This window comes from Dermacentor albipictus, unplaced genomic scaffold (genome assembly GCF_038994185.2).
Source record: "Dermacentor albipictus isolate Rhodes 1998 colony unplaced genomic scaffold, USDA_Dalb.pri_finalv2 scaffold_13, whole genome shotgun sequence".
Taxonomy (NCBI): Eukaryota; Metazoa; Arthropoda; class Arachnida; order Ixodida; family Ixodidae; genus Dermacentor; species Dermacentor albipictus.
The window spans coordinates 7,435,298-7,460,076 of record NW_027225567.1 but is presented as its reverse complement, the minus strand read 5'-3'; the positions used below and the strand labels follow the sequence as shown (position 1 = coordinate 7,460,076).

At 43.8% G+C, this 24,779-nt stretch overlaps 1 protein-coding gene across 10 annotated transcripts in view; it reads right to left on the bottom strand.

Annotated features, from left to right (window-relative positions):
- Nucleotides 1-24,779, bottom strand: part of Sin1 (SAPK-interacting protein 1) — a 213,565-nt gene that overhangs the window by 186,981 nt on the left and 1,805 nt on the right. For 4 of the 10 annotated variants that reach the window (XM_065449061.1, XM_065449060.1, XM_065449058.1 and 1 more), the window contains one exon: nucleotides 4,243-4,351. The exons of 2 other annotated variants lie outside the window; for them this stretch is intronic. The gene's annotated coding sequence lies outside the window, so the exon portion shown is untranslated. Of the gene's footprint in view, nucleotides 1-4,242; nucleotides 4,357-24,779 lie in introns of all 10 variants that reach the window. 4 more of the 10 variants (XM_065449062.1, XM_065449063.2, XM_065449057.1 and 1 more) reach the window with 1 other exon arrangement.

The following is a 24,779-nucleotide window of genomic DNA, read 5'->3' as shown; positions in this document are numbered from 1 at the left end:
AAAAAGCAAACAGACAAAATGGCCGGATTTTTTAAGATTGTTTAAGTTGGCAATTTCCTGATTTAGAAAGACCATCCACTCGATGTGCAGAGTGAAGGACCTCAGATTTTGAACAGACCTTAGAAGTTTGTAGAAACATTCATTAATTAAAATAAAAAATGCAAATGCAAAATGCAATAAGGAGACCAGCCGTGCTGACAGGCATCAACTGAAGATGCCGCTAGTTTTTCCTTCTGAACAATATTGCACTGTGCATGGAAGTTTAAATCAACCTCCCTATGGTATCTCGCCTATCAAAAGCTTGCTGATCCTTTTAAAGGCCGACATTTCAGTCAAGAAAAGGGCCATATGTGGGAGTACCTGCAGTGCAAGCTACACAAAAATTTACATTGTGTTTTGGTTGTTCATTTGAACTTTAGTTAATCAGGCAACTGGACAGAACCAGTTAGTGCACAAAGAGAAGTATATAGTTAAGACAAAAAGCATGTAAGACCATATAGTGCTTTAGTAGCTGCAGTATGGGGGCTTCCTCTAAAAAAGAAACTGTTTGCAACACTGGTGTAGCTTTTGCTATTAAAATTGCAGGTTGCAAATGAGCCAGGCCTGCACCTTAAAAGGACACTAAAGGCAACTACTAAGCTGACATGGACTGTTTAAATACCACTCCAGAAATCTCGCAACGCTTGTTTCGTGCCAAGAAAAGATTTCGTTTACGAGAAAATTGCATCTGAAGGGTCTGAATACCTTTCTTGAAATTCAAATCCCCCGCCACCCAACTGGGGGAGGGGTAATGTTGCATACGCCACCAACACCCTTTGCTGCCATCTGTGAGTAAAACAACGCCCGAGAAACGGCGGTACCGAGCCAAGTCAGAGTGGTGGATTTGCCGCTGCAGCTACTTTTGGGTCAACTAGACCATTTGGGCATCTTGCGACATCACATGGAAGTTGAATTCTCTGCTACTTGCGGTTTGTGCGAGCTTTGCGACCCTGCAAAACCAGCACAGCACTACCCGATAACAAAATTATTGAAATGCGAAATCGTGGGTGGTGTAGAGTCGAGCGAAAACAAATTATTTTGACCGCCTGCATTGTTGTCGAGGGTAATTTCAATGAGTTATGTTTTCTAAGAATGAAATAGAACTGTACAAGTAGCATTTTATTTAGTCGTTTAATACAAGGACGTTTTTTGCAACGAGTGCTTGAGTACGAGTGACAGAATTTAATTCAGGAGTGCTTTCTTCATCCGGCAAGTATTTCAATGTCCCGGGAAGTCTAATAATGTCCTGCATTTGCCTCAATTTCTCGATTATTAAGGCTCTGTCCACGATAATGTTGACGTCTTAGAGATTCCCGAGCACTTATCTATCACTTTAGCTTAACTTATTATTTGCACTTTTTTCCTGTAGCACAAATAGCACAAGGATGTAGAAGAAAAAAACACACACACACCTGTGTGTGTCTGTTTTACTCTTTCACGTCCTTATGCTATTTGTGCTACAGAAAAGAAATTGCAAAATGTTACACCAACAAGCCCAAATCTCTACACTGATGGCCTTTAATATATGCCTTTAGTCTCTCTTTACCAGGGAAGAAACATTTGCTCTGTGGCGAAATGTGCTGAAAAGGGATAAAACTATTTGAATTTCAGCCGCCTGCCAGAACATACGACTAGTCATCACGTTAGTTACAGCAAAATCAGTGCTGAGGACCAAAACCTCCAGAAATACTACAGCATCCACTACCAGTGTGCCTGCCTGAATAAGTGATCTCAGCCCTTCTGGATAAGAAAGATCAAAGATCCCAAAGCTTCCTAGAGGGCACCACCTAAAGCAGCACACAAGGCACAAAACAGGTAACGTCCCTATAAGATGCACAGCTGCTAAGCCTCATAAAACCAAGTTAAATTGTGGGCTTTACAATACCGACGCTGCACACAGGGCTATGAAGGGCACCACAGACTCCAGACTATTATGACCACTTGAGGTTCTTCAACATGCACCTAGAGCACAGTACATGAGCATTTTTGCATTCTGCTCTCATCAGTATGCAGCTGCCGTTGCCGGCAATCATGCCTAACACCTTGTGCTCAGCAGCACAATGCCATAGCCAATGAGCGACCACTGTGGGCAAGCCTCATAACAAGTGGAAAGAAACCCGCCGTGGTTGCTCAGTGGCTATGGTTTTAGGCTGCTGAGCATGAGGTCGCGGCATCGAATCCCGGCCACGGCGGCCACATTTTGATGGGGGCGAAATGCGAGAACACCCGTGTATTTAGGTGCACATTGAAGAACCCCAGGTGGTCGAAATTTCCGGAGTCCTCCACTACGGTGTGCCTCATAATCAGAAAGTGGTTTTGGCACATAAAACCCCATAATTTAATTTTAACTTTTTAAGTGGAAAGAAAATTTAAACTGAGTAGCAATATGTGGCAGTATTGGCCTCGAGCTCCACCACTGGAAAAGCTGGCGCCACCGTCGGCGTGACGTGCTAGGAGGGATCACGTGGACATAGCGGCCGCGTCGGCTGCTTCGGGCGCGCCGAAAACGAGCTTAAATTCCCTCGTACGCTGCGGTTTTCATTTAGTGGCGAAATTTTCCCGCTTCGAGTGTCTCCTTTACAACGCTTGAAAGCACTGCAATAGGTAGTGGCTGCCTTTGAAGGCGCGCAACATGGTAGGCTACTGCTCGGTGCCGCAGGGCCGGACGCACGTAACGGAGGCCGGTGTCAGCCTTATTCGCACGTAGCCGCAGGACAAGCTGGGTGAAGCTTGGCTCGCGAAACATAAAACCGGCAAACAGTCATCGGCTACAACTCGGGTATGCAGCAAGTAGACGCGAGGAAGATTTCTGCTACGGCGCCCGGTCCGCGACGTTCTGAAAACGCGCACTGAGACGCTCGCGCGAGTCCGCTGCCCGACTAATGTCATGACGGTTTAGTCTACGAACTTGTGATATTATAGATACTGGCAAGTTCAGTGGAGTGGAAAGGCAGCGGTAAGAAGCACATTTAAAGAAAGCATGGCATATGGTCATGTTTGTGTTATGAATTAATGCACTGGATTACAAAAAAGGAGCAGCGGGAAATTGCGCGCTGAGAACGCCGATAAACATACAGTGCGACGCAACTCGAGAAATAGTATTGAAAGGTCAAAGAATTTAGAAGAAAAAAAAGATTGAATCGTCGCGACGGCACATCACAGTCCCGTAGGCGTCAAGTCTCTACAATCAAATTATTTTTGAACAGCTTTGATAGCGCCCACGCAACAATGGTTGCTTGTATACTGTCAAATGCTCATATGCTGCGGCCTTAAGCTCATGGCACGGTGCGAAAACGCGCGCGCGGAGAAAGCGAAACAGTGCGCGGACAAGCATGCAGACGCGCAGTCGGTCGCTGCGAATCAGCGCGATCGCTGCATTGAGCCTTCGTTCTATTACGCTCCATTTAGTTATACAAACGCTATAAGAACATATTTCACGTAGTTTGCTCTCAGCGTTTACCTACCTTTCACGCAAGAAGCCGGTTCGGGAGACTCCATCGCGGCGACCGCGCGCAGTGGCGTTCACTGTACGTATTCGGTAAATAGATCGCGGCTGTAAACGATTGTGTGCGTTCAGTTTGCCAAAGATTATTATTTAGACAGTAAGAAACTTCTCTCGTTTCGGAAGTACTTACAGAAATGTCCGGGAGAGCTCGCGCGTGGTGTTTTCAGTGAGCGCTGACAGCAAAACCTATGAGGAGCGCGCCACGTGATCCCTCATACTACGGCAGCGAGGCGCTTCCGATAGAGGCCGACTCCGTAACTCCTCGCCGCCAATACTAATAGGACTTCACTACTGGCTTCTTCCCATATTCACTCCATAACATTAACCACAAGCAACACTGCAGTATTTCACAAATAAAAACAAACAACTGGAGAGAGAAAGCCACGCAACATGAATCATGAACAGAGCTGTGAATGCAAGGTTAATTTTAGTCATACCTCAAAGCTACGTCATTTGTTAAGAATACTCAAACGGTAGTTGGGAGAAAATCATCCATGGACAACACAAGCTCAAAACAGCAGAATTGGAATGAAACTTATTTCGAAAAGATAACTGCCGTAACGTGTACAGCTGCTGCAGTTCCAAGTCACCACGAGAGGTGTTAAATTGAGTACATAATTATCTCAAAATCAAACTTTGGACAACACCTTCTAGAGGAGGACAGCTATATCAAACTGAATCATAACACATCTTCTTACCCCGTTTTGGAGCAAATGCATTCCCATGATAGATCCCACACCGTCACTTGTTCCAAATGCAGATTCGGCTTTCCCTAACAGCCAAGGCATCTGCGTCGCACACTGCCAGCTGCTCTGCGAAAAAGAAATTAAGGTATAACTTAGTGCTCACAAATAGCATAAACTCAGTCTCTCCTCTTTGAGCATACTGCTTTCTGTGCCAGTGACGGCCACAAAAGATACAACTGGGGAACATGGAGAGGGAAGTGGGGTGAATGAAAGTGCACACGCACAAGGAAAAATTGTAAGTACCAAATTTCTCACAGAGCAAATGCGTCTGGACCCAAGTTGTGCAACCAAAATAAAGGCATTTCATGGTAACTTCTGCAACATGCCACACTTTGCGAGTCCTAGTCCCCAATTTGACTTCAACGAATGAGCGTCTACAGCGACATGAAAATGCACACAAAGAATCCAACATAAACGAGCAAGAAGGCAAGTCTCCGCTATGAACTGGAACCATAGCTTTACTCCTGTTTGGCACAATGCCCTATGGTACATCTACCATGTGCTTGCCAGTTGGTGCATTCACCTCTGCACTCAGTGTAGACCCTGCGCACAGCAGAATTCCCTGCAAGAGGTGCGAGGAGCAGCATTTCATGGCTAAATAGTGCAGCTGTTTCATTACTGCTGTCACAACCGATCAAATGGCCAGGTGCTTTTTGAGCTCCACTGGAACAATGTGACAGCCCTTTGACACAGTGAAACACCTATACAAAAGAACACTTTACGTTTTGTATCAATCTCCTTTGCCAGGAAAGAAATATGGTATTTAATTACGCAAAACATAAATGGCACAAAAAGTCATGCATGCATAAAAATTTTAGCTTGCAAGCATCAACATTTTTTTTTCTCCCACCCTAGAAAGCAAGAGTCCTGTACAAAAGTGCTGCATCCACAAAATTATGTGATTTCTGGCAGGAGCTCGGACCATTGAAAGTGTGAACACAGCCTCATGTTTCAACACATTCCGCATAGCCTGCGCCATCCAAAATATCTACACTGCCAGGATCAACGTAATCATAAACGTACACAGTGAGCCTATCCATTAAGTCATACAGAAACCATAAATTCTTGCTAATAACTGACCAAACTCGAGATCCTACAGCAAGCACCAAGGTCAAAATCTAGTTTAAGGAACAGTTCGACCAGACAAGCTATTGATGTTCCATTGAGAAAATCACTATAGATGAATGGGAATGCAGACATAGGAAAGATGATATAGCAATCATGCTCTGCTTGGCTGCCTGGACCCCACAGTCCACGCTGCCTTCTACAGAAGATGGCTTGTAAATGTATTTCAATACAGTTAACCCACATCAATATTGCACTTTCTAGCTCATCTTTTCACTTAATTTGCTCATATTACGGGTCACCGACAAGTGTGTATAGATTTATAAGCGGGGGAAAACCTCGTTCAAAATTCAATTGACAGTTAATCTGCAGGAGAGCATATCATTGGCAGTTACCACACAAAGTGAAACAAGCGTGTCAAATGCACAAACAAAAGATGTTTGCTACTGCATTATACGAAGCAAAAATGCAGCAATGTGCAGTGTATTCTGGGCAATTTGTACAGGTGGCCAGTGCTCAGATGAAATCAGAACAGATAAGGTTATCCAGCAATTACTACAGTTCATGTGCTTCAATATGGAAAGCCTGATATCGTTTATTATAGGAAAAATGAGAAACAGGTATTTCAAATGTTGTTCACATTCTTTAGAAAAACATAGTGCCATTATTTTTACCTTTTGTCAATGAGCTTGTAGTCTGTTACTATTTCATAGCTGCCAACATTAAAATTTTAAAAAATCCTGCTGATATAATGCAAAGGGGGAAGGGGGGAGGGGCTGAATGATATGCATTTTTAAAGAAAAGCTTGCCTTGAGCCCCTGTCTTCTGTGGAATACATATGCCCTTCGTAAACAGCAATTAACCTTTCGACTTAGCACACAAGCAGAAGAAAATGTGGAACAGCACAAACTGACAAGCAACACACTGCTTTTATATTACAGTGACTTTTCCACAGAGTTTGCTCTTGCTGATTTTGCCTGCTTCTAGAACTTGCTGCATAAACTTGCTAGAAGCAGGTACCCCACCGGTGTGTTTTCACATGTAGAAGACCTTCAAGGGCATGGCCGGCGACTGATGAGCGAAAAAGTTTTTCAAACAAAATTCATTCCTTTTTGAACTTCACGAAAGATTCATGCAATTGCAAAAAGAGCCTAAATTTCTAAAATTTACAGAAAATTCAGGAGCGTTTGGCAGGTATGTTACTTCGCTATTGTGAGGAATGACTTGATTCTACTAATATTTACTTGCCACCCTTTAGCAAGTAAATGAAATGGTATTACCAGTAAACTAGCCTTTCTACCTTTTCAACAGTTCCCTGTGGGATGTACAGTCAGTCATATACAGGACGTGGGTTCCACGAAAAATGTGAATTTTCACTCTGTTAAGGAATGCCACTTAATTGATAAATCAGTGAGTAGGTCACACTGGCTACTACACACTAAAACTTTGAATTTGAGGCTATGGGCCCAGCATCCACAGGAATTAAGCTTAATTGCAAATCTCATGCCCTGCAAGCTTTTGCTGCTGACCGTACCTTAATGTAGAATGAGGTGAGCTTGTTGCCAGCTAGACTGGCACAACTGATTTTGATGGGTACAACTTCACCATGGTACAGCAAGAGAAAGACTATGTAAACTATGTACGTAGTGTTGAGGAAGGAAAAGTAAGACAAAACACAAGTGCAGTGGAAACATAGGTCCACAATAACTGGACTAGTGCTTATTGAAAATACTCCAATCTTCACATTGATTTGCCCACTAATTTACAGTGCAGTGCTGCCCTTCCCACACCTACACTACAGCGAGGAATGACCGTAAAAAAGTGCACACTCCAGTTTACTGGTGCACATCCTATCATGTTAAGGAAAAATATTTTGCAAGCCGATTCAAGCCAGTATTGAAGGAGCCCGCAATGCTTTCTAAACATGGTATGGACTCTCCCTAGCGGCTAGACAATGCCCTCAAACACCTGAGCCAAATATTATTCAAGTGTGCCAGGTGTATCGTGTAACCTGAGCCAAGGCCTGAAAAGAATGTACTATTTAAGTGAATGAGATCAATAGTGTACTGCTCGTAGTCAACATAGTTGACAACATCACGAGTTCTACCCCAGTTCTGGCTATGCTATGTGAGTGGCATGAGTGCTATGTCTTAAGGTGGATTCATGTGACCGAGCGAATTACTTATCCACTCCACTGGCCAGGCAATAAGTGGTCAAATGGCACGAAATCATGCCGTGTGCAAGGACACAGCAGGTTAGCTGTCCACAGTGTGAATGGGTAAAAGAATCATGTGAATGATTCTCACTCCCAGACCACCGAGTGAATGAGCAATATGATCAGTTAAGTGAATCCACTTTGAAAGAGCTGTAAGCTCCAGCTATTGGTGGATGTTGCACTTAATTGGCCGTGAAGTGAGGGTGTTCCACGATACATTTTTCTTTTGTCTGAATGTCTATTGGCCTCTGATAAAAGCCAGTTGGCCGCAGCAGAAGCAGTAGTCTTGCATATATATATATATATATATATATATATATATATATATATATATATATATATATATATGTATACAAAGTTTTTCAGCGATGACTGTATCTAGTTATTAAAAATGTGGGATCTGAGACACATTTATAGCTTTTGCTCGGCAAGATTTACAGCAGATATGAACAAAAGAAAACTTTCTGACCCAACCAGCCCGCCAACATTCTTTCACCACTTCCTGATGGTTCATTTAGCTGCCTGATTAAAAAAGTTTTGCTACTTCACTCTTACACTGCCGCTCCCGAAATAGCTCGTAGACCCACCCTTGCACAACCTCTGCTTCTCAAGGGTACATACTCGTTTTGTGTTTTCAGCGCACTGCCTACCTCTCCCATAGGAACTTGTGCTAAAAAAGATCATTGTGCACTAATCATGAAATTTGTGTAAACACACAAAACTTGTAAGTTAGATTTCTGACAGCAGCTGGAGCACATGTCTCAGTGCTCTGTCACTCTGTCTTCACAGGGCAGCAATAGTGAGCCAGCATGGCAGGTATGAAACACGTTGACAGATAACGGAATCCTGAATCGCTGATGACAAAGAACCAGCCATTACGCAGCGTAATATTCCTGCCCAACCAACACACGAAAATAAACCTAGCAGGAGCTAAAGGTCGACATGGAAGCCATGGCAAGCCAGTGTGGCAGGTCTATCCACACTTGGACAGATAAAGGTATTTATTAACTGTTTACTAACATTAAATGTTCACCGAACAACATGAAAAAAAAAAAAGGCGGGCGCTGGGGATTGACGGGGAAACCATGACAAGCCAGTGTGGCTCGCCTTACTTGCCGCACTTTCATACATGATGGAACTTATGAATTGTTTAGAAATTTGAGTTTGGAGAAAGCAATGACCAAGAAACAGCTTGTTGAGGATCAAATTGGCGGGGATTCACTGTACAGAAATGCAGGCATGTATAACACTGACACAAGAATAACAAGAAGGTCAACACAAATGCTTACTACCAACTGAAAGGTCGTACAATGGTTGCCCTTTTCCTCCAACATGCGACATTTCAATTTTGCGCTCGTGTTTTACACATCAACATTTCCGTACCATGAAACAAATTTATTAACTTGTTATGAATTCTTAATTGGGGATGCAGTGATGACAAAGAAGCAGCTGCCGAAATATCTGCTGAGCCAACATGAGAAAAACTCAGCAGGGGCTGAGGACTGAAATCAAGGTTTCGAAATTTTATGTTAAGCATGCTGACAAAAAGGCTTCCAGTCCACTTAGTGTGCAAACCCAAAACTAAGCGGATCAAGAGTGCAGATAACCCCGCCTTGGAGTTATATCAAGTAGTGACACGATGTGCATGTGCCATTCCCTGGCATGCCAGTTGGAGTGCAAAAGCTTATCTATGTGAAGTGATCATGGATGGTGGTCACCCAAAAGAAGGAAATGAAGTCATTACTACTGGATGACCAAGGGCTGGTTGCCAGCAGAGATCAAACTAAAACAGTAAGATATTGTTTAGAGATACGAATGAAATCACAACATGCATAAGAAAAAAACAGAAGAATAAATGGTGTTGTGTTTATCAGTCAATCATATACCACAATTTTCTTGACAGCAAGTGACTTCTACATGTGCCACTTTTTTTCTTCTTTTTTTTAGGTAATGCTTACTTGTTATTTCAGTAATGTAGCTAGCAATTTAATCTCTGTTGTCTTCAACTTGCATGCCACTTATAGATAATAAGAAAAGCAGAAGAATTTCCAGGGCCACCCAGTTGCCAGGTATATAACGCCAGAACCGCGGCTGTCCGGCCAAGTTTTCATATGTGCCATGCACTAATATGACAAGAGTTAATAGCACAATCATCAAAGTATGTAAGTGGACAGTTTCACAATGTCTGGAAATAATAGGACGATCATCAAAGTACGTAAGTGCATAGTTTCACAGTGAAGAAGGAACTAGAAAACGCCCTGCTAGCACGTGCAGATGCAGCGCTGATGTCGCTCCTGCACAGCTACAGCACAGAATACAATAATGCAGCAATCCCATTTTAATTCTTGCACTTTGTACTTCCATTTCTTGCACTGAAAAAAAAAAACGAAAGATAGAGAGAAAAAAAAGAGAATCCTTTATGTTGGCACCACAGTTAGCCAGTTGTGAGTCATACAAATGTAAAATAATAGAGTGAAAGGAAGCATTGCATTATAACTACCATACACTGTCAACACACTTGGGTATCAGAGCCCCTTTTTACTTTTGTTTGTTCATGGCACTAATTGATCACTTTATAAGTGAAGTTCGAAACACATCTTTCATTTACTCACCCATGCTTCCGTCTCATATCATCAACAGTCTCATATTATCAACAGTCTCATAGTTATCCTCTGGTAAGTCGATACCAATAGGTGTTTTGGAGTTAGCTCTTTCACGATGAGTTAACCTTTCACGAACCCAATTCATTTCAGTAGAACAAACACGGCTTCTTTCATGCACTGAAACTCGCGCATAGCATGTTTTACTTGTTTGTAGGTGAGCAGTGACACTGCAGTGCGCCAAAAGCATGGCCTTAGGGATTATGCCGTGGTGAGCAGTTACGACAGTGGAATGTCACAATCTCCGAGTCCTTCCAGGAGCATGGTCACAGTATTACGAGGTTGGACAGTGCTTAACAAGTATAATACCAACATATATCTTTACATATCATTTTTGAATATAATTTCCTCATCTGTGTTACAACTGCAAGTATGCCATGGGACCAACACAAAGTGATTAGTACATTTATTTTTCTCTTCTTTTGATGCTATGTTCCATATGCTCCTACTACTCTAAAGGGGTGGGAGGAGGAGTGTGGCATGAACTTTACCTCAGCACAACCATCAAGCTGAGCATCAGCACAGGTCATCAAGCAGTCATTCAGCCAATGCCATTTGACACTGTGCTACAGTGAAATGGCTCGCAAACAGGCTGCACAGTCACCACTGTCCGCTGGGCTGCTTTCTTTAGTGCGTCACGATGCCTGCTGCCTAAGAAACACTAAAGATAAATACTAAATAAATTTAGATTGAGAAAATATTATCTTAAAACTATATTTTTGTTAGTTTTGCAGTAATAGGTTATTAGAACAGAAAATTAAGGTCACAGTTCTTTCTCTTTTTGGTTTTGTGCCAAAACTACCACTGGTACGTCAGTGTGACGTCATGAATTTTCAAGGTATTTCTTTCAAATTTGGACCATTATGGCTCACTGGAAGTTCTTGAATCAGGCTTTGGTTCTTTAGAATAGAATGTAGTCCCTTCATTGATTAAATGTTAACAAGCCTGTGCAGACATTGACAAAATCCATGATGTCATGGAAAGCTGCTAAAGGAACTTCAAGGTGATGTAGCCACCAGTCTCACTTTTTTTGGTCTCCTCTGGCTTACCAATCCTTTTTTCAGCAAGAGTGACCATTTTGGCACTCCACAAGGATCTTAATATGAAGTTTAAATAATGAAAATTCCCTTTAGTGTTGATCTTACAGTTGACTGTTATATCTATCAAATGCCAAGCAGACATGCAAGCAACTGCAAATTCCAATGAACACTGTAATGGCATTGTTTATGAGAGCTATAAGCAGCAGCATGCACTGTCCTTGCGAGTCTTGGCTTGGCTGCGGATAGCATGGCAAGCCAATAGTGAAGACTGCACCTTGTTCAAGAGATCGGCCTAGCATACAACACTGGTACGAGTGTATACTTTGTGCTCACACGCGTATGCCAGTCCACTTTTTCATAGCACTCGATTATGCAGTGCTGAATAAGCGGCTAATCGGTGCTTGCAATACTGTCAATTACTAATTACCCAGCAGTGCCTCAAAGTGTAGAGACCATTAACTGTAATTTCATACGATTTTGACTAACAAAAACCGAGCCCCTCTATTTCCCCTATTTTTCACGCTCATAATGTGGTGCAAAAACTGAATTGTTACCCTTTGTGTCATTTTCACAGGATTCTAGCGTGCACTAGGGGTGTTTCGAAAACGTACAAGGAGACCATTCCAATAAATTCGCAATATGTTCATCCATCAGGCATCAAAGCTATGTCATATATGAAGGCAAGGAGGTGGGCCAAGGCTGTGTGGAGAATTTGGAAAACGACGGCCAGTGTAGCAGACGTGGATGGAAAAGATGGTGCCATGGTCATGCCCTGGTGTCCAGGGCATGGGAGCCCCAAGCTCACTGCAGCCCTCCATGTGGACACAAGCTGCTCACCTAGCCCATCCCCCTTGCCTGCTGTTGGCATATGCCATTCGGGCACCCAACATGGGCTGACCCAGCATCTCCAGCGTTGCACAAACACCGAGAGAAGGTGCCGTTGCCTGTCCATTGAGCTAGACACTACACTGGCACTGACCACAGCCAGCTGCTCGACTCTACACCAGCATCGACCATTGCTGTGTACATCGACACCAGCCCCAGTGTTTTGGCCTCTTGTTCCATGACCTGGTGAAACTTTTGTTCTTCTAAAACAATGCTGCTGCACAACACAGGCCTTACAGCTTGAGTGGATTCTGCTGTGAATGTGGAAGTTGTTCTTGTTCATGCCCTGCCTTTTTCTTAATTTCTCCAAATATATGCAAGCTTCTTTGTGTAAAAATGGCCTCACCTTTCCTACAAATTCTTTATTGATTTCCATTTGAGGATGAATGTGTGCAAGAACTTCACAGCACTTAGTGACAATCTTCTATAATGGAACCATTAAATATCACAAGCTTTTCCATTAGCATGTCTGTGTACTTTACAGCCCTATGAGTCGACTATATATGCAGGGAGTACCAGCGACCATGCACATGCAAAAAAAAGAAGACGTAGATAGGTCATTCAGTGCAAATAAGGCCAAGTGCATGCTGTTTGGAGCCCTGTTGAGAAACTGCCAGCAATTATTAAACTGTTTCCAGGACAGGGAAGCATGGCCAAAGAAAAAGCCCATATGATGGATGGATGGATACAACTTTCTTGTACGTCTGGCAAGGTTTAATGCGACCCGGGCCCAGGTTTCCCACGGGGGAACGTCAAGGCCCTGCCTCAATGCCGACTCACGGGCTTGCTGGACTGCCCACGTCTGGATTCCGAGGTCTGAGCTGTGCAGAGCGGCGGCCCACCTCGACGACAGGGTCTCCGGAGTAACTGCCATCCTTCCTATAACTACATTGCACTCCCACAGCATGTGTTCGAGTGTTGCTGGTCCTTCCTGGCACAATTTGCACGTGTCATCTTGATGCTTATCTGGGAAGATACGTTTCAGACGGAATGGATTAGGGAAGGTGTTCGTCTAGAGTTGCCTCCAGGCAATGGCCTGCCTGCTGTTCAATTTGGGACTCGGCGGTGGGTATATCTACTGGCGTTCAAATATGCACTAGTTATGTCGTTGTATCTGGTGAGCCTGTCCCGTTCTGCTCGAGAAGCGTTCACTGTCGTGCGAGAGGCCGTTGCCCTGTTTGGCGCGGCGGGTCATGTCTCGCGCCGTTTGGTGCGCCATCTCGTTTAGGTTCGGGAGCGCGTCGCCTTCCGTGGTGACCTGCGCGGGGCTTGACATTTCTTGGAACAGAAGACAGCCATGTTTTAAAAAGAAGCTTTCTTTGCCTAATATTTCATGGTTTCACCTGGGTCAGTGGTCAGTCGATCGCTGTTTTGTCAATTGATGCATGGCAGCGGGATTCGATGTTTGGCCCCCCAGCGCAACAACGTGACACTCTAACCATTAGGACACCACTGCCCGTACTGTTAGATGATTATGATTCCCATACTATGGCACATACCTAGAAGGGGGATCGGTCAAGAAGCACATCCGTGTGTTGATATTATGATGACTTCTACACTATCGCACAAACATACAACGAAGGGTTGGCCAAGAAGCGGGTAGTACAATGGCGCATGCCCACAACGGGGGATTGGCCAAGATGCTGGAGGTACATATTGTGCCAATGCCAACTAGCTCTTCGAAGAAAACGGCAGATTGGGCAAGTAGGTGGTTTTCCATAATGTTTAAAAAACGGCGCTAAAAACGTACACCAGACAACACAATAGAGGATGGAACACACACGGCACTGCGTGTGTCCCCCCATCTTCTATTCTGTTGTCAGTACCAGCCATTGCCAGTACAATTAAAATTAAAAAAGAAGAAATGAAAAACCACAAGCCTACATAAGATTTGTCACACTGCGTAGCTCGGGTATGCGAGAGCACATGCGTTTGCCAGTTTCCTTTGTACCTAAGACATATTAATGAACTGGCCAAATTTATAGCATTTCAATAACTGCTTCAGGAAGCTTCGCTCCACAGAGATTCCAACATGCGTGTTGGATCTGGATAGCTTTTTTTGTTGTTCTTCATGCATTGTGCTATTTTTGTGCTGCGAGGAAAAGAAATCGCCGAGGCGCAGGTGGCAATGCGTTTCTGTTGAGACGCATCCTTGAGAGAGTAGCCTTAAGAGCCTCAAGTTCTTCCTTGCAATCATCAGAACTAAGCCGAAGCTGTGAAGGTGGCTCACCAGAGCTTCTAAGCTTACTTCTTTGGAGATGAAAAAAAAAAAAAACAGTGGGGGAGAAGGAAATAAAGGAAGAAAAAGAAAGGGAAAAAAGCTTTGGGTGCTGAAAAATGTGGCTGTTATCACCATAGCTGATTACCTTCGCACCACCACTCTTAGCATGCAGTTGAGCTAGAATTAAGTTGCATGTCCGCCAATCGTGCACACAAAAAATTGTTTCCTGGGATGCTCACGCTGTCTACTAGCAATATTCACTAGCAATGTTCCTAGTGATATTGAGTAGGCACCTACATAAGTTCACCGCCGACTCCCAAGAATTTCTTATAACATCTATAGATAGTCCACATTTATGAATAACCACGTGAAACTCGGCACTCCACATCAGCAGTGCTTACCTCTCTTCAATGTGTCATGTTTTCTAAATGAATTGTTCACATCTTTCCTACTATTATCCCAATATAGTATACCTTACAGGGTGCCGTCAGCTGTGCTTGGTCAGACTTTGGCCACTGCTGAATGGCTAGCACAGCGTCAAGCATGAAGAACTTGATCAGTGATAACAGCAACTCATTGCGAGGCTTGACACTGACATAAGACAAGCATCATTTTTTTTATTGTCTTTTCTGCGTTTTCTATTTCGTTTTTTTTATAAGTATATATATAACTAATGATCATTTTGTCCCCTCCTTCAAAACCCACCATGCATGTCTAGCTGGCTTCACAGTCATTCAAGTTGTAGTCGCACCTTGGGTTGCACACTATCTTTAAATTCATCTGCACCGCCTTGTGCTATCTGCCTTTGGAACAGCCTTCCTAGTGAAATAATTTCAGTACCCAATGCAGTGGCGAAAAGTTGCATATACACGCTTTCATAAAAAAGTATAACAATGTTCTTGAGTCCTGCTTTTGGCTATGTGTGTCAGTTGTTCCCGCATTTTCTAAACTTTATAATGCATTAATGCTTTCGTATCAGTGTCAGTAAGCTTGAGTGGACATGAACATGAATGTTAGTGATATGTTGGCAGGTATGAGCATGAGTGGGTGCGAATAAGTCTCAATGAAGAAGAGTTTGAAAGTGAGTGTTGACGAGTATGAGTGGGTGCGAACAAGAACGTGCATGAGTGCCAATGAGTATGAGTAGACACGAGTGCGAGTGAGTACATAGCCAGAAGTAAGACTAGTGAGTGTGTGTAATACCCGTGCCACACGGGCACATAAAATGGCATTAACTTCCTAATGCCTTAATATTTAATGTCATTTGCGTGGTGCCAAACGAGCAAATCAAATGTCATTCGCCTTAATACCATTTGTTATTTAATGCGTTCGCCAGAACTCATTCGACTGAAAAATGCGTACTCTCCATGCCATAGCTTTGCAAGCCACGGCGTCGAGAGTACGCATTTCTTAGTGTAAGTAACGTATTTGAAACGTTCAAACCTGTAATAAAACATTTATACATATCATATCATATTTATACATATCAACGCAGCTGTCAGAAGTTGTGCTCGACGAACTTCCTCAGGTCGGCGTTGCAACGGTCTCACTGCGGCAGGCGCCATTTTGTCTCTGGGCTTCGGATTTGACATACATTGGCCACAGTTGCTATGGCCGATTCTAAAAGACAGCAAGAAACTCAAAATAACTGTGCCATAGTATGCTTAGTTTTACATTTCACTGTTTATTACGGCAGTTTAACCTTGTAAATGCATATCTATTTTATAAATTTTTACCCTAATATTGTGCACTTCAGAAGACGCTGTCATCGACATCATCGGGTCAAATGTCATTAAATTTGGTCGTGTGGCAGCTCTGCCGAAAAAAATGTCATTCGGGAACTTAAGGCCTTAACTCCTGAATGCCATTTTATGTGCCCGTGTGGCACGGGTATAAGTACCCATTTATTCTGTTCACCTATGCTTGTAGTGCATTCTTTCACCTTTGACATAAATGGAATCCCTGCATGCTGGGTGGATGTGTTTGCATCTTTTCAGGAAGCAAGTGTCCTTTAGTGCCATGTCAGGAGTGGATGTGGTAAGAGAGAAGACAAAATGCAAATCACAAGGATTTGTTGCAATTTATAGTAAGGAGGGCTTTCAGTATTCAACAAGAAAGAAAGGTGGAGGGGAAACACAAGCAAAAGGCAGAAAACAGACACTGCACAGCACCATAAACAGTCATGAGGGCTTGATTATATATGGAGAGAGCGCAAAAATTCATGTGGGCTTACATCTACCACTCCCATTGGCAGTAATGTTAGGCAAGTGATTGATTGACCGATTCACAAAGGTTAACATACCAAAGCAACACTGCAACTATGAGAAACATTGTAGTGGAGGGCTCCGGATTAATGTTGACCACCTGGGATTCTTTAACATGTGCCAAAATCTACTAAGTACACAGAGCAATTTCTCATTTCGTCCCCATAAAGATGCGGCTGCCATGGCTGGGATCATTAACCTGTAGGACAGAATTATTAGCAGCTACCACACAAAGCGCACCGATTTCGCTAAATTGCAAAAACAAAAAGGTTTCTGCCAAGCTGCTGCCAAGGATGCCTGTAGTAGTCATCAGCAGCAGGCTGAAGGGCAACTATGGTAAGAAACGTGTAATTTTGTACCATGACAAAACTGCTTAGCCTTCAAGATGAAAAGGTAAGGAGGTGTGAATAAAAAGATATTACAACAAGAGTGGCATAGAGGAAACGCACACTGCAACTTCCCACTAAAATTCACTGTCAAAATCCCCAATGACATTCTCCTTGGCATTTCCCTCAATGCTGCAGCGAACTAAATATGGCAGAAAAATGGCAATGACTACTGGCATCATGGTGTCGCAGGGCCGCTGCACAAGCACTCAGTGAAATCAATCCATTCCCCGAGCATGCCCCAACAAAAAATGTCAATTACATCACACTTCATAATGTGTCCAATTTGAAATGTGTGCCAAGTGCAGGGTAGTTTTAGGCTTCAAGCAAGACTCCTCACACCATGGAAATCAAAAATGGTAGTTGTGTGGTGCAACAAGACACTGTAATGCATGTTGAACAGCTCGTGTAGCGGCCTCAGGCTGCACCATGACTGCATCCCTGAAAGCCAAGTGTACTAAGCATCGGACGGGATAGTAGAGGGAAGGAGGTGAGAGGGGGGCATTACTGCGTGACAGCACAGTAACATCGATTCAGCAAGGTGACAGCAGAGAACTAAGCTTATCCCATATCAAATGTAATGTGCAGAGTAAAAGAGAGAAGAATGGCCAGTGGGGCAGCATGCCCAGCTTTCAGCGGCCGCAAGGTCCCATTGTGACTTGCAACCACCATACCAGAATGAATGACCCTCGTGTCAGCAGCTTGTGGTAACATGCGACCATCACCTACGATTTCTGTGATGGAATGAAGAGTTCTACTTCAAGTTTAAAGCCCTGTTGTACTGGGAATGCATTTTGAATTGGTCACATTATAATATAAGGCAGCCGTATATTTGATGCCCTCTCGAGGAATTAAAGTTCTGCCACGAACCGAGGGGTTGCAACGGAGTGCCAGAACCAGAGGACCAGCATAGCAGGCTCTTAGAATGGACTAGCACGTGCCATGCTTGCGCCGCAAGCACACGCTGCCCAACTTTTTTCTTGAAATCTTTTTGCATTGTCGACTGAGAGCGCCGACCTTTAGCATCTGCGTGTAGTGGCGTTTGGTGGGCGCTACAGCTTCATATCTTATTTAATGGGTTTACTGCTATCCATTACGGTGAGAAAAAACAGACAACTTCGTGTCAGCAGTCCATCAAATGCCATAGGCATGTCTACAAGTCGAATATCAATCACCTTGCTTCCTCTACAGCTGTCTTACTTGCTGCCCAGACAAAACTGCAGATGAGACAGTAAAGTAGCTGTCAATGCTGGGGAGTGGAATACACCAAAAGGCAATAGCAACATTTGCAATGCCTACCAAGTCCAACTTCGGTTTTCACTGCTGTAGCTTTATTTCACAGAGCAGGACAAACACAGACACACAAAGGCACCTGCGAGTGTGTACATGTAACTCCTCCGCCTTGTGCTAGTCAGCAAAGCAGATAGTAACCAAACAGCCCAACTCCCCAGTTAAACAATAGCTGTATGCGGATGCTGGGTGTGTACTTGGTGCTTTGGGCAGGGCACCAAGCATGGCACACACTGTGACATCTCTCAGCACACCTGCTTGCCACCCGACAGACAACATATGACGTCAAGTTATGAATGAGAAACACAAAGGCATGAGGAAAATTATGCAAGTATGCAATGGGAAGGTTGTGGCAATCAACTGCCTGTGTATGCCACATGCGTGTAAAAAAAAATGTATCTGTGGCCTGTCCACAATACTTACCACAGAATGGACAAGCGATAGACAACAACGTTTCAAAACTTCACAAACCCTGCCACTTCTACCCAGCCTTCACAATCGTCTACAAACTTCTGGCTGTGTTGGCTCATCTCTGACAACATCGCAAGCCCTCTTCATATGCATAAGTTTAGAATTTACACCTGTAGTGATCTCATTAACGAGATGCAACATCCCAAAGCATCATGCAAGCTGTAGAGACACTGTAGTGGAGGGCCCTGGATTAATTTTGATCAGATAGTGCACATAAATCTAGGTACACACGTACTTTTGCATGCTGCCTCCATTAGAATGCAGCCGCAGCAGCCAAAAATTGAACCAGCAGCCTTGTCCTTGGCAGATACATGCCATGATTACTGAGACACTGTAGCAGTTGACAACAGTCTGAAGGTAGAAGTAAATCAATTGCCCAGTTCAATTTGTTAAAATGGTGCTAAGAAAAACTCTACAGATAGGCATTGAAATGCACAGCCATGATGTAACTGTTGCAAGAATAAGCAAGAACACAACTACAAATGTTGCCTTGGCGTTCTTGCCAATTATGAACTCTGTTCTATACATAAAAAGAGAGAGAGATAATAATAATATTTGGGGTTTTACGTGCCAAAACCACTTTCTGATTATGAGGCACGCCGTAGTGGAGGACTCTGGAAATTTTGACCACCTGGGGTTCTTTAACGTGCACCTAAATCTAAGCACACGGGTGTTTTCGCATTTCGCAAAGAGAGAGAGAGGGAGATCAGATCCCACCCACTCTTTACAATGAGTAAGGAAAACTTCTCGCCTATGGCCAACGAAAACCTGAGTCTATTGCACACTATACACCAAACCAAACTCATACTACACAAGACGCTTCTCAGAGTACCTGTCTGCACCCATGAACAACACAGTCTGGTTCTGCTGCTGCGTCATTACTGTGTATTGATGCCACTTGGCTTTGTGTTTACGAGCAAGTGCACACATGCCTGACAAGTCATCCTTCACTGCCTGTCAACATTGCTTCACATCGCAGTTCAGAAGGCAATGAAACGTCACAGTGTCTCAGAGCTAGCTACCACAACTGAAAGACAGACAAAATAGGCAAACTCTCATTTTTAGAAACAGTCGCTATGCAACTTGACACACACGCCTAGCGTGTCAAGCAGCTAGCTTGCACACAGGAAAGAAGGATGCTGTTAAGGTTCACTCATGCCATGAATACACCTGTGGCCTAGTGGGTAGAGTATAGGTATAATTAGCCTGGGGACCCTGCTTCAAGTCCCACCATCTGCCGAAATTTTTTTTACTAAGTGGCAGCTTGTGTTAAACCAACTCTCAAGCTTACCTGGCGAGATAGCTAGACGATGTGTTGCCAAACCCCGGAAAGGCAGGCAAAGAATGCTTTCTTTTAAAAGCAATTTTCATATCCAACTAACATTCACTTTGCACACCCATGACTGGCTCGCCTGTATGTGACATTCTCGTGTGATTTTGCACCATGAAATACAGTGGGCTGACAAATGGCCAAATCGTGCGATTCTCTGCTGTGCACAGTTCCCATAGTACTGTGACGCTTTAAAGGGACACTAATAAGAAAAATTACTTCTTCTGTATCAGCAAACTACTCTTTTACAATATCAAAAATATCACTCTTACCATGAAAATAGGCCTGGTAAGCCACAGAAAATGTAATAACAAAAGACGCATGGCGACGCCTCCTTTAAGTTCCTGCACCGGCTCGCTGTGACGCCATAGATTTTCCAGCGTCTTGTACGGCCTAGTTAATTATTTAGCGGTAAAGATTGATTACATTGCATTCTAAAGGAGCTAAAACTTGAACATGGTGAGTTTCGGGAACTTCTGCTTAGCCAACATAGCCTAATATGAAAAAATTCTTTGAAATCCATGACGTCACAGTGATGTACCAGCATAGGGGATTCAAGACAAAATTCAAGAACTGAAACTTTGACCTTCATTTTCTCTTCTAATAATTAAGCTATTATTTCGAAATTATAGACCACAGTGTTTTTAAAGAACACATAATTATCCGTCTCAATTGATTTAGTGTTTTGCTTTAGTGTCCCTTTAAGAATGGAAGATGATACTTCAGGGTAAGTGTGGTACCAAGCTGCTCCTGTTACAGAGCTAGCACATATCAATATTTACTAGCAGCATTTACTCGAATGTTGCTTCCCCATTTAAGGATAATACAGGTGCAATCCTATGGGTAAAGAACTGAAGGTTAGGTATCCAGTTTGTGACAGTGCAGTGTCATTCCTTGCAGTAATGTGGCCAGAAACAGCTGCAAACAGTGTTCATTGCATTGCCAATGCCAGCCACACATGCAGGAGGTGAACGATGTTGCGCTGTAAGGGAGAGCAGTAGTGTTCTTTGCAATGGTGAACAGTGCCTTACTTCATTTGGGAGCACCCTGCTTGCATGCAGCTGCATAGATTATATTCCAGATGCTCTTGCTTGTTTCAATTGATAAGCATGATAACATGGTTACATCGAATCCAACTTCCTACTTCAGAAGCACAAGAAGTTTTCTTCCTTACAAAACCGCAAGATTAGCAACAATTTTTGAAAATTCTGACAAACACGTCAGGTTTTTATTGGCCCACGAATTGCCATTGGAATGAGTTCATAGTGACAGTCTGGTCTTCCATAGAGCGCTGTATTGCTGTAGTGGCACCAAGTTTGCCCTTGTGAATGGTGTATTGGATGTACCTTCTCACTGGGCCTCTACAGAATCAAATGTTGCATTTATTCAAACACTAAACAAACTAACGAAGACTACTATGTGTGGCTACTGTAATGATTGGGATATGATTAGACGCCTGGAAAGGAAGCTAGTATCTATTTATTTTCTTCAGATTCTATTCATCTGATATACATTGAACCCAGTGGTCGATTCTGGCAAGGCAAGAAGAATGGGCAAAGAAATGTCTGAGCCCAGCTTTCAAGCTTCAGTGCTGCAAGTATATTTTTCATAAACAAGCCAGGCCCTCCAAACTACAGCTAATACAGAATTAAAGGAATACTTGCACAAAGATACTCCACACCAATTTTTAGGCAGCAGTCGACTCATAAAAAACATCATGATATGAGGGTTGATCCCTAAATAAGGTTCCCAAAGAGCTCTATCCACGTGGGAAGGTGCGAGGCGAAATCTGGCAACACTGCTCCGTGGGGCTGTTCCCCACTCTCAATTTCCCCTGGCTGCGTTTCGTTGCGCCGCTCATTGTTGGCTCAACAGCCGCCTGATATGGAGGTTCCCATTCTTGATCCTGCCAAGTGGGAGACTCATTCCATAATTAGCTTTTTGCACGCCAAAGGGACTCCACCCATGGATATTTATTATCAGCTGACAGAGGTGTATGGCGACAAGCATATGTTTGTTCAACACGTCCGTAAGTGAAGCAGGGAGTTTAGTGCCGGTCAAAAGGAAGTACATGATGAACAAAGTGGAAGACCGTCAGTTTCAGAGGCAGTTATCGAGATGGTCCAACACGAAGTGCTTCAAAACAGGAGGATTACCGTCCGTGAACTTGTTGCTCAGATTCCTGGGAGTTCTTACAGTTGTTAAGAATGGCGAGCTGCAAGGCAAAATTGCCACCCAATTACGACTGGGGGACAAGACGCACATCCCCCACTCTCCGTCGCTGCAGCTAGGAGGCGTTCGAAGAAGCAAGCTTTGAGCTGAAAACCCCCTCCATCCACCAGCCCCATCGCCGTTGTGACGAAACGAGTTCGGTGGGCGAACTATGGTGCCGGAGCTCTCCAGCGCGGACCTGATCTGCTATGCATGAGCAAGCTGCCGCGGGAAAGCCGTTTTTTGTTGCTTCCCATGCCCCGATCGGGACGCAAGACAACGAGCTGCCCACCATTGGCTCCGATGCTTCCCGGAACGGCACCCCTCCGACGCTGGCGCCGGGCATCGGAATGTGTGTGCCTATGTGTACGTAAACTGTTCTACAGGGCGGCGGCAAGTTGACGATTAGTAAACGAACATTCGCCGCCTTGTATCGCCGGCGGACCGAGTGTATAAAAACTGCTGTTGTGCGGATGCTCAATACACTTCTCTCGTGCAGTCATGTTGGACCGACACTCTTTTTCTAAAGCAGTCATGTTAGACTGATTTAAATACTGTAAATAAACCCATATTCCTCATTCTCGATGAGAAGCAGTTCTTCCCTTCATCAACGTCCTCAGCGTGGATAAGTTAGACGACGGCATGGGCCAGCTACCTTCGAATTCATGCCGGACTCCAATCTTGGCAACGGATCTCGAGCGATGGGATTGAGCCCCCAATCCTGACACAGTACAGTGGAAAGAGCTTTGACTGAAAAATTGGGGTATCACAAGTGTTGCGCTCAATGGGTAGCACAGCTATTGACATCAGACCACAAGGAGAAACAACTTTACTGTGCTTGCCAGTTTCTTCAATAGTGTCAAGATAAGGAAGGATTGTTGGACTCCATTGTTACGGGAAACGAAACGGGGGTGCTTAATTTCACTCCCGAAACAATACAAAAAAATCCAAACAGTGGCATCACCCAGAGTCACCAGTCGCAAAGAAGTTCAAACAAACTCCTCTTGCTGGCAAAGTCATGGCCAGTGTACATTGGGATCGTAAGGGGATACTGTTGATGTCAGGGAACGTGGGACAACAATCAACTGAGACAGTTATTGTGCAACACTAAGAGACCTCAGGCAACCTATCCAGAACCGCCGGCGAGGATGAATGGCAGCCAGTGCAACATTGCTTCACGACAACGCCCGATCTCACGTCTCCCGTCAAACCCAGGAAAATTTGACAAACTTTGGGTGGACTGTAGTGCCCCACCCACTGTACAGTCCAGTTCTTCGCGTCTAGTGATTATCACTTGTTCTCCAAGTTAAAGGAACATTTGAGTGACCAGCTCATCCAGAGCGACAATGAAGTGCAAGAAGAGGTGAAACGCTTCCTCAACGTGTTGGCCGCTTCCTCAACGTGTTGGCGGTGGAGTTCTATGACATACAGAAATTGGAGCATTGTCTACAAAAATGCGTAGAAAAAGATGGCGATTATGTAGAAAAACAGAACAAAGTTTCACTTTTCAACGATGTAAATTTTTATGAGAATAAACAATGTTGTCTATTTCTAAAATTGATGGGAACCTTATTTCAGGATCAACATTGAAATTACGATAAAAAGCATCAATTCCTCAAGAGTGCCACAAATAATTGATTAGAGTACCTTTTACAAGACCCATTCAAAACATGTGCCTATTGCAGCATGGATTCAGACATGAAAAAGCCTATTTACGCAGTGAAAGTGGAGGTGGCGCTTACACAATTGACTCGACGAGTGTGCCAGTCAGCCCAGTGCAATGGCTGAAGGTCATGCAGTGACCACGTCACCGAAAGGTGTCAAGTTGGGCCTTCTGATTGTGCCCTTTGCTTGCAAATGCTCTCCCGTCTTGCCCCATTAAGTGCTGAATGGACCCGGCTTTCGGCAACACGGTTATAGTGTGTGTGTATGCGTCGGTGCTGTCCGGTACCACAAGACCAGCACATCAAGTTTCAGCGACATGACGCATCTCCCTTTTCGCATTTGAAACTTGTGGCCTCAACATTTGTTTTGAACTGATCGCATTAAATGGTAACATAATTATTTGTTGGGCCTTCAAAGAACCGAGGCTCCATAGTGTAATCTTTGGGTTAACAGCTTAAATTTTAAAAAACGTCTACATTTTATTAGTGTGTCAATCAAATGCCTTTAGCATGTGAAAAGTGCCATTATCACACGAGGAAAACAACCCGTCTCGACCATACTGAGCCCCAGCCACAATTGCATGTCTGCCTGTTCCATACTTGCCAGAGCAATCAACCTTGGGCATAGTGCAGTTTCATCTCATAGAAAGAAAGAAATGATAATAAAATGAAAAAGGGTGCTGGGTGAGATGATGATAATCATCATCGTCCCTTTGCGATTGAGTGGTCGCCAGTGAAACCGCTGCTGGCTGCTTCAATCCAGTTCTCGCTAACAGCAGACGTGTAA